Source organism: Orycteropus afer, unplaced genomic scaffold (assembly GCF_000298275.1).
Source record: "Orycteropus afer afer isolate SDZICR_OR568_19922 unplaced genomic scaffold, OryAfe1.0 scaffold00045, whole genome shotgun sequence".
In the NCBI taxonomy this organism is placed as follows: Eukaryota; Metazoa; Chordata; class Mammalia; order Tubulidentata; family Orycteropodidae; genus Orycteropus; species Orycteropus afer.
In genome coordinates this window covers 8,512,418-8,521,174 of record NW_006921632.1, presented here as the reverse complement: position 1 = coordinate 8,521,174, position 8,757 = coordinate 8,512,418, and positions in this window count along the sequence as shown.

Here is an 8,757-nt window from a genome sequence, read left to right as displayed (position 1 = left end):
CTACTTCCGTAGTGATACTGCCTCGGAAACCCAAGGAGGGGTCGCTATGAGTCGGGGCCGACTCCACGGCACATAACAACAACAACAACAGTTTGTATATTATAGCACTAAATGGCTTATTCCAGCACCTTTTCCCTCAATTTCTCCTGAGTCTGTGAGAAAAGAGGGGAGAACAGCTTGTTCCCATGGAGTGGGTTTGGGGAGTCTAGGGTCTCTTGCAAAATATCAAGTCATAGTTGCTTTGGATCCTTCAGATATGAAACAAATGGTAAGGATAGAACTAGAGTTGTAATTTAAAGAACATGAAGAAGATAAAGAGTTTCTTATAATACATTCCATTTCTTGTGCTTAAAGTTAAAATCTTTTTAACCTTCCTCAGTAGATATGAAAGGAGCTCTGTTGGCACAGTGGTTAAGTACTTGGCTGCTAACAGAAAAGTTAAGTGGCTCAAATACACCAACTCCAGCTCCATGGGAGAAAGATGTGAAAGTCTGGTTCCATAAAGATTATAGCCTTTGCAACCCTACAGGGCAGTTCTACTCTGTATTATAGGGCCACTACGATTCAGAATTGACTCGGTGGCACCCAACAGTAACAATACATATGAAATTACTTTTTATAAAGTATGTCTACCAGAACTTGACTCATTTTGAGTATCTTCATTTTTATTTTATTTTGTTGTGTTTAAATAAAATGGCACTTTTGATCTGACTAGGAAGGCAAGACACAAACTCTAAAAATTAAAGTTCCAATGTAAGAGTGAATGAAAACATTAAATTTATTTAGCTTTATATGTAAAGTTCCATGTAGATAATTGTTTAAACAAAGATAATACTATATTGTGTGATTTATATATGAATACTTATATATATATAGAAGTATATTATGCATCAGAAGTAAGGTTGGGCAATCTACTTCCGTAAAGATACCACCTCAGAAACCCAAGGAGGGGTGCTGCTGAGTCACAATCCACTCGATGGCAGTGACTTTTTCTTTAGAGTATATTATGCGTATCAGTAAAATACACACAAAAATAGCATAAAGGGCAGGCGAAATAAACTACAAGTATACTATTAAAGGCTCTTATACTTATTAGTTCTAAGAGAAATAATAAGAAATAATCTTATTGATATTATGCTGACATTTAGAAAACTCTTATTTTGGAAATAACACTACTTGGCATTGATCCTTTAAAGTCATGAAGCTGTTTACTATAATGCTGAAATATATCTGAAATGTATCCTATTTACATGAAAAATAAGGATTAATATGATGTATAACAGTTCAAATACTGACCCACATTTTACTAATAATTGCACACACTAAAGCAGTAGTCAGTACTAAAGAATTAATCCTGCATTCAGGCACACAAGACTTAAGGAAAATTAGGTAAAACCACTTGTCCCCCAAAGTTACCAACCAGTTGAAAAAAGTTTGACACTGCCTTTGTTAACACAGAAGCAGTAGAAGACAGATCTTTGCTGTTGCTATGCCTCAAACTTAAAAGAAAGTACCTCAAGTGGTTAATAGCATTGATTCTGGGTCAAGAGTGCCAGAATAAAAACCCCAATTTCATTACTAACATCATCATCAGGGAAATACCTGAGAGTGTATTTAATAAGGGTGTGATGTTGGGTAAAATATTTAATCACCTCTAAATTCCACTCATTGCCCCATCTACAAAAATGCAGATAATGAAAGTATTTCTCTCATAGACTTGTTGCGAGGATTAAGTGAGAATATTAATGTAAAGTAGTCAACACAGTGCCTGGCACATGGTAAGTGTTTGTTATACAGATGGACAGTTTTGGTAGAGATGCAAAAGTCTGTTTGATATAAAAGAGTTTGGTATAGAAGTACCATGTCCTTATAAGGCCAGTGGTCACAGAGTTCTCTGTAACAATTTTCAAATTTTATTATTGTATGTCTTACTAAATGGTGGTTCAAACCCACCAGCCACCCTTCGGAAGGAAGATTGGGCAATCTACTTCTGTAGTGATACTGCCTCGGAAACCCAAGCCTCGAGGGGTTGCTATGAGTCAGGGCCAACTTGATGGCAAACAACAACAACAACAACAACAACAATGTCCTACTAATGCCTTCAACCAAGAACTAGGGTTCTATCATGAAGAGAGAGGAAACTAAGGCACAGTAAGTCAACAGTAACATCAGGACTGTGTACTCTCCATCCTGTCCTTACAACTATACTACGTAGGAAAAGACAAAGAACGTAATACATTTTAAGCAACCCATCTATCTTTAAATTGTTACATTTGCTCAATTCAACAAATATTCACTGAGAACTACCAGGTGCCAAATGTGCAAAGACTTAGAAAAACAAAAGAGAAGAACACTTGGAATTTCTCAAACTGAAAGAACTGAAAGAAAAATTCTAACCTCAAATTGTAGTATTGAAGGATTCTACGGGCAAAATATTGAACAATGAAGGAAGCGTCCAAAGAAAATGGAAGGAATGCACAGTCACTGTACCAAAAAGAATGGGTCAATGTTCAACCATTTCAAGGGTAGCATATGATCAAGAACCCATGGGATTTAAGGAAGAAGTCCAAGCTGCACTGAAGGTGTAGGCAAAAAAATGAGGCTCCAGGAATTGACAGAATGTCCACTGAGATGTTTTAACAAACTGATGCAGTACTGGAGGCACTCTCTTGTTTATGCCAAGAAATTTGGAAGATAGCTACCTGGCCAGCCAAGTGGAAGAGAGCCATACTGGTGCCCATTCTAAAGTAAGGAGATCAACAGAATGGGGAAATTATCAAACAATGTCATTAGTATAACACATAAATAAAATTTTGCTAAAGATAATTCAAAAACAGTTGCAGCATTATATTGACAGGGAGCTTCCAGAAATTCAAGTCAGATTCAGTAGAGAGCTGGAAAAAGGTACATCACTGCTGACGTCAGATGGATCTTTACTGAAAGCAAAGAATACCAAAATGTAGACCTGTGTTTTTGTTTTGTTTTGTTTTTATTTTTTTTATTGTGATTTGGATGAAATTTTATTAGCTGTGTTTTATTGACTTATGCAAAGGCATTCAACTATGTGGATCATAACAAATTATGGGTAAGATTGCAAAGAATGGGAATTCTAGCACACTTAATTGTGCTCATGAGGAATCTGTACATAGACCAAGAGGCAGTTGTTATGCAGAAGAAAGTAACAGCAGGATTGGAGGAAGACTAATTAACCTGCAATATGCAGATAACACAACAATGCTTGCTGAAAGTGAAGATGACTTGAAGCACTTAATTACACCTCAACATAAAGAAAACAAAAATCCTCACAGGTGGACCAATAACTAACATCACAATAAATGGAGAAATGATTGAAGTTGTTAGAGATTACACTTTACTTCGATCCACAACCAATGCCCATTGAAGCAGCAGTCAGGAAATCAGATGACATATTGCACTAGGCAAATCTGTTGCAAAAGACCTCTTTAAAATGTATAAGAGCAAAGATATCACTTTGAAGACTAAGGCACACCTGATCCAAGCCATGGGAGCTTTGGTGGTGTAGTGCTGAAGGCATTTGACTGCTAACCAGAAGGCTGGTGGTTCAAACCCACCAGCCATCCTCAGAAGGAAGACTGGGCAATCTATTTCCGTAGTGATACCACCTCAGAAACCCAAGGAGGTGTTGCTGTGAATCGGATCTGACTCAATGGCAGTGGGTTTGGTTTTGATTTTTGGAGTCCAAGCCATGGTATTTTCAATAGCCTCATATGCATATAAAAGCTGGACAATGAAGAAGGAAGATTGCAGCAGAATTGATGCATTTGAGTTGTGATGTTGGGGAAGAATACTGAAAATACCATGGAGTGCCAGAAAAACAAACAAATCTGTCATGGAAGAAGTGCAGCTTAAATCCTCCTTAGAAGTGAGAATGGCCAGACTTAATCTCACCTATTTTGGTCATGTGGTCAAAAGGGACCATTCCCTGGAGAAGGATATCATGCTTGGTAAAGTAGAGCGTCACTAAAAATGGGGAAGGCCCTCAAGTAGATGGATTGACACAGTGGCTGCAAGGATGGGCTCAAGCATAGCAAGGATTGTGAGGCTGGTGCATGACTGGGCAGTGTTTCATTCTGCTGTACGTAGGGTCACTATGAGTCAGAAAGGACTTGGCAGCATCTGACAACACTATGTTCCAGGCAACACTCTAAGTGCTGGGGAAAATCTGCGCAAAATCTAGAGGGATTTCATCAGAATAGGATTGTATACTATGAAATTGAAATACTTGGAATTTACATTAGGTATCCAAAACAAAAAAACCAAATCCACTGCCATTGAAATTATTCTGATTCATTGTTACCCTATAGCACAGACTAGAACTGTTCTATAGGGTTTCCAAGGCTGTAAATATTTACAGAAACAGACTGCCACATCTTTCTCCTGAGGAGAAGCTGGTGGATTCCAACCACCAACCTTTAGGTTAGCAGCCGAGTGCTTTAATCACTTCTCACCAGGGCTCTGGGCATCAGGTATATACTCTAGAAATAGGTAGGTGTGCTCAGGAACTAATCTGTGGCCAATGTAACTCAAATTATAAAAAATACAAAATCAGTACATTGTTTATACTACTCAGAACAACAACGTGCAGCTCTTTTGGTCCTAAAATAGTGTTTTACAAAATTAAACTAGCCACCAAATAACAATTTGGTGTCTAAAGCCAGTTAAATTGGGGGATGCATGTTATGAAGACAAATCATGAACACAAAAAAGATACTAAGAGTGTAGCTACCAAAAGCATATAGCTAACAATCAGATTACTGAGAGTTCAAAGAAAGGGTTATATGACCTCAGTAATGTTCTGATATTGTACATTAATTGTCTATAAATTTAGAAGTAGAGGAAGTGGATTGTGGGTCCATCTGGAATCAAATGAAAGCTAAGAATCCTTTCTCTGGAAAGTCTACACAAAATACACACCAAAACATTCACATGCAATTAATTTCATTGCATTGAAATGTATTTAACTTATATAAAAACATTTTTAAATTTTTATAAAGGTTTTATATTTTCCTTGTCTTTTTATACAAATTAACAGCTTCATTCTGGGGGCAAAAATAGAAATTGAACTGAAAACAAAAAGTTAACTTTAATTCCACTTAAAAGAAAATCTCATTCAGAAGGTTGTGCTTGTCTTGATTGTGAAATTGATGTTCAAGTGTGGTCTTTGCCATAGCAACATACATATCATCTATAACATCTGTGACAAATATTAAGGTCCCCAGGGAAGTAATCTTCAAAAGAGGACTCACTCAGTTTCTTTGTGGATTTCTGTCTTTTTGCTTACAGAGAAATCAATAAAGCTCCAGCATCCCCTCTTCAGTTGCAGAAGCACTTCCTCCATCACCGGAGTGCTGATGTGGTTGTTTTTGTTGGTAGGTGCCATCGTGTTCAATTTTTGATTCATAGAGACCCCATATGACAGAGTAGGACTGTCCTATAGGGTTTTCTAGGCTGCAATTTTTATAGGACTAAATCACCGGATCTTTCTCTCAGAGCTGCTGGGTGGGTTTGAACTGCCAACCTTTCCGTTAGTAGCCTAGTATATAACCGTTGCACCACCAGGGGCTCTTCCCCTCAAATATTCTCTTCCACAATCTTAAGCAACATCTAAACATTTACCTCAGTCATTCGTCAAAGAGCCATGAATGGACTTTTCCATGTCATTATTATTCTTAGGGAGCTCTGGTGGTATCGGGAGCTCTGGTGGTGTAGTGCCTAAGACATCTGACTGCTAACCAGAAGGCTGGCGGTTCAAACCCACCAGCCACTCCTCCGAAGGAAGGTTGGGTGGGCGATCTACTTCCGTAGTGATATCGCCTCGGAAACCCAGGGAGGGTTCACTATGAGTCAGACCTGAGGCAGTGGGTTTGGTTTAGGTTTGGTATTGTTCTTAGAATGGGCATTCATTTTCTTTCAGAAAACAAACACCAAAGTAAAATGTTTATCTGTCTGAAATTCAATCAAGCTCTTCAAGATTTGTTCTTGGGAATGTCAGACAATTTCTGGGCAGTTGAAAAGAATTTCATTCACTCATATTTCATGACAAAATTATTTGAAAGGGCTCACTGGCTTTCCCAGCAACAGGCTTCTTTCAGGACTGCTGGCTGAGGTTTTGATGTCAAAGCAATAAAAAATGAGACTCAAGGATGCTTGGAACTTCTTTCTTTGCCAAACACCATGGCTATTCCAGAGTAGACCATCCCCACCTTGGTACCTGAATGGATTACACGTGTTCTGACATATTGATCCCCTTTGTCCTTGGGGCAACTGAGGAGGGCAGTCTCCTCTATAAGCAACCTGTAATGTTTGTCCCAATGTACCAAACAAAGATTATGATTTTTGGCACGTGCCATGGACATAATTGGAAATGGTTGAGAAGCTTATTGAAGTTTTGCTTGACAAGAGGCTTTTCACTATTTCAAAGATATTGATGGCCTTTAAAGTCTCCAACAGGGGTTCCCAAAATAGAATTTTTTGATGACAGTGGTATGCACATAATAGATGAAAAGCAGGAGCCAGCTGCCCTTAGACCTGTCAATAGTTTCATTCAGTAGCATGCTAAAGGAAACTGCAGTAGCTGAAAATTCCTCCATGAACTGTTTCAAAACATCAGAAGGAACACCAGCAATTCTGGAGTGAATGACATCATTCAACAAAGATATTACTTCGATTTTCTTCCTCTGCCCAAAGTCACAAACTAGCTATATCATTTCCAGGGCACATGTCTTCTGCAAAGTTTCTGCAATCGTGTGCGTTCTTTTGTTTCAAAACTTTATTGATACTTTAGGGAAAGTCTGTTTTGTTCAGGGTGCAATCCAAATTTGATAAAGTATAAATCTTTTCTCACTCTTTTTAGTTTCTCTCTTCAGAAACCATACACAGAGTTCTTCACTTTGTTTCATTCATGTGGGAGCTCTGATAAGAGCACTTTACGAACATTAACACGTTAACTGTCCATGCTTGCTTCTTTAGGGAATTGCATAAGTTGTAATTTTCATTTGTTGTTGTTGTTGTTCTGTACCATTTAGTCAATTCTGACTCACAGTGACTCTGTAGGATGGAGAACTGCCCCATAGGGTTTCCTAGGCTAAAATCTTTACGGGAACATGTTGTTGTTGTTGTTGTTGTTATGTGCTGTCGAGTTGGACCCGACTTATAGTGACCCCTCCTTGGGTTTCCAAGGCAGTATCACTACAGAAGTAGATTGCCCAACCTTCCTTCCAAGGAGTGGCTGGTGGGTTTGAACCGCCAGCCTTCTGGTTAGCTGTCAAATGCCTTAGGCACTACGCTACCAGAGCTTTTTTCCCATGGAATGGCTGGGGGCTTCAAACTGCTGACCTTTCAATTAGCAGCTGGTCCTTAACCATTGTACTACCAGTGCTCCTTTAATTTTTATTTAAGAGTGGAAAACTCCAGGACAAAAGGTAATGCTGATTTGTCCAAAGTAATAGTGGCAAATATTTATTGAGCACTACCCACTAGGCACTCCTCGGAAGGAAGGTTGGGCAATCTACTTCTGTAGTGAAACTGCCTGGGAAACCCAACAAGGGGTCGCTATGAGTCAGGTCGACTTGAAGGCACATAACAACAACATACCTGTAAATATGACCCTGTTTGGAAATAGGGTTATCTTTGTTATGTTAATTAGGCAATACCTGAGTAGGTTATGTGTCAACTTGTCTGGGCTGTGGTTTTGAGTGGATGGGCAGCCTATGTGGTTATTCTCTATGATGAGATTGTAATCACCCCCATGGTAGAATCTGCTGTGAGCAGCTAAGTACTTGCCTTTGGGGCGTGGCCTGCTTCCAGTATATAAGGAGAAGCTTTGCCAAAGGTCTGTAAATTTTTGGTACATTTGGATCCTACACTTGGCTAAGTCTTCATTTCTAGTTCCTGGACTTGAACCAGTAGCCTGCTGTGTGGCTGGTTGATCCTGGGATTGTGCCACTTTCCCTGTCGACCTTGGGTTCATCAGCCTCAGCAGCTGTATGAATTACAAAAGGCCTACAGCTCCATGGGCCTGGAATAAGAGGCAGAGCTGTAGCCCAAGGTCAAGGGGTCTTCACCCGGCCCCTAGAGCCAGCACTCTGAATTTGGACTTCTAGACTCCTAAACTGTAAGAGAATAAATTCCTGTTTGATAAAGACATCCACTTGTAGTATGACTCTTATAGTGTGGGTTCAAAATCTGTTACTTTTGAGTTATAATAAAAGCAGAATGGACACAGAGATGTCCATAGGGCGAAGAGGAAGACAGATGCACCTACAAGGATTGCTGGCATCTCCTAGAAGCAGAGCTAGACGAGGAAGGACCTTCCCATAGAGCCATGCCCTGAATTCAGACTCTTAACCTCCTGAAGTGTAAGAAAATAAATTTCTTTTCTTTAAAGCCACCCATTTGTGGTATTTGTGTTACTGCAGCATTAGCTAACTAAAACAGTTCTTTAGTGCTTTCTGCTTTCTTAGCCAGGCCTGTATCCAGAGACTAAACTGTCTCTCTGCTTTTCAAATTAAGAATATCTTTAGGAAACATATGAAACAAAACAATATATTATTTTCTATTTACTAGGTCCACACTTTCATCAAAACACAAAATATAGTGTCACAGATCTTCAATTCATAAGGCTTAAAGTAGTTATCTTTTGTTCAGGAGCCCAAGCAATTGCTGCAGCCAAGGTCAGGATCTAGAATTTGAAAGAGGATCCATTTCATTTCTTGAACA